General features: G+C 36.0%; 1 pseudogene; it reads right to left on the bottom strand.

The window, feature by feature from the left end:
* The window catches only part of LOC137654907 (uncharacterized), a 43,965-nt pseudogene that overhangs the window by 515 nt on the left and 40,950 nt on the right, over positions 1-2,500 (bottom strand).

Genomic DNA, 2,500 nt, shown 5'->3' with positions numbered 1-2,500 from the left:
GATATTCTTCTTTTTCTTGATGCTCCAGAGGACAATTATAACTTGCTGTGCCTTTCTTCATACATCAGCTAACAAAATTAACTGGATTCTCTGTTTTCCCTATGCCTATGGCCTGTTTGTTTTCTAAGGGTACATTTGAGCTGAATTTTTGAAAACTGGTAAACGTCTTCATAAGATCATTTTTTTCATGATAACCCCTTTGCTGAGAAAAAAAAATGGTTTTCAATTTAGTGATTTGTAATATAAGAGACTAGATTTTATAAGCAAATAACTGGCCAGAACCAATCATCTTTATGTCGCATTGATTATACAGTACTGTACACCTGATCAGTTTCGTCTAATTCTGCTCACCTGAGCTTCTGACATCCTGCCAGCCCACGTCCAGGCACATAAAGGTATGATTTTCCGGAAATGTCAAAGCTTTATGGTAGATCTGAACGATGTATGCTATCAACCAAATAATTTTGTTTATATTTCTGCGTATTGACCCCGGAAAGTTCACATATCATTTGGTTTATCTTTGCCTGCATACTTGGCGAACACTTGAAGCGACATTTTGCAAGTAGACAGGAGAAGGATTGACAGCACCGTACTCAGCACAGCGACCTGCAAGGAAAATTAAAATTTGACAGTAAAATTATACAGTGCCAGTATTGATGAGAGATTAGAGACAAAGAAATTACAATGAAACCCAGATATTTATTGATAAGAGATTAGAGAGAAAGAAATTACGATGAAACCCAGATCTTTATTGATAAGAGATTAGAGACAAAGAAATTACGATGAAACCCAGATCTTTATTGATAAGAGATTAGAGAGAAAGAAATTACAATGAAACTCAGATCTTTATTGAAAAGAGATTAGAGACAAAGAAATTACGATGAAACCCAGATCTTTATTGATAAGAGATTAGAAAGAAAGAAATTACGATGAAACCCAGATCTTTATTGATAAGAGATTAGAGAGAAAGAAATTACAATGAACCCCAGATCTTTATTGAAAAGAGATTAGAGACAAAGAAATTACAATTAAACCAAGATCTTTCTGTAACAACTCTCTTTTTTCTGGTACTATCATTCCCCTAGTATGGCTTATAATATTAGTGTTGATCTAAATCCAGATGATTTAGCTTTAACTCTTTTACCCCAAAGGACGTACTGGTACGTTTCACAAAAGCCATCCCTTTACCCCCCATGGATGTACCCGTACGTCCTTGCAAAAAATGCTATAAAAATTTCTTTTTTCATATTTTTGATAATTTTTTGAGAAAATTCAGGCATTTGACAAAAATTAAGCCTGTTAGAGCAATTTAAAGAATAATATACTGCGAAATGTGCTGGGAAAAAAATAACCCCTTGGGGGTTAAGGGTTGGAAATTTCCAAAGAGCCTGGGGGTAAAAGGGTTAAATGGGTTGAAGTAATTTTTCAATGCAATATCCCCAGAGGACATAATTACCTTTAGGATTTGGTACTCGTATACCCCAGTGGTTGCTATGAAAACATCAGTTGAGTTTCTTGAAGAGTTGTTAATGATCCCAAAGGTACTATTGAGGATCGAAGAATCGTAAAGGATCTCATAATTAGTAATATTGATGGAAATGTCATCGTCCTCATCATCGTCATAATCTGGAACTGTATTTTCACCAGAACTAATCACTTCTGAACTAACTACGGTATTGTTTCTGACCGGAATGGCCACGGGAACAAGTTCCCCATCGCTAACCATCTTGGCTTCGCCGTAATTCGTCTTGTTTACATTTAGACCATCGGAGCGGGCGTCTTCTCAAAGAAAATGTGCCGTCCCCTCTAAAGGTAACCTCGGGTCTCTTTTCTCTTGGTTGTTTACGTTCGTTGGGAATTTCATCTAAGTCACCAGTGGTTGGTAGGTCCAGAATCTCACTATCCGATGATGGATCTCGAGTAGATTTGATTTGTAAGTTGAGTATCATATCAGTGCCGGCGTAGGGTATTGGTAGGCCTAATCTATGTGTTGTAGGCTTAGGGAAATGTAGGGAATGAGGAGGAGGAGCCTTCGAAGGAGGCGGGAGAGTTGACCATATGGTTGCTAGACGCAGCACCAAAAGGGTGACGGAATGAAGGCGCCCAATGTCCATTTCGATGTCTTTTCTGTAAGTAAAATAAGATGGTTGATTATTCCTTAGTAGAAAATTTAAAAGAGAAAAAATACAATTAAGATTAGTGAAATAAAAATCAAAAGCTTAAATCTTTCGAGTAAATTTTACTAATATATGTATACATGCATATACAATTATATGCATATAAATGGTTTATCCTTAGGATCAAAAACCCAAATGGAAATTCAATTTTTTAATAAGAGCTTCTGGTCGGCCAGGGATTCAAAATAATCTATTATATATTTATTGATATTAGAAAAGATCAACCATTTTCTCTACATTAATTCAAAAACTTAAAAAGAATTACAGACGAACATGAAATAACAAACAAAGGGTTGTGGCCTATTGGTAACGTCTCTGCCTGG

This window comes from Palaemon carinicauda, chromosome 16 (assembly GCF_036898095.1).
Source record: "Palaemon carinicauda isolate YSFRI2023 chromosome 16, ASM3689809v2, whole genome shotgun sequence".
Classification (NCBI taxonomy): domain Eukaryota; kingdom Metazoa; phylum Arthropoda; class Malacostraca; order Decapoda; family Palaemonidae; genus Palaemon; species Palaemon carinicauda.
This window is presented reverse-complemented; position numbering and strand designations above follow the sequence as displayed.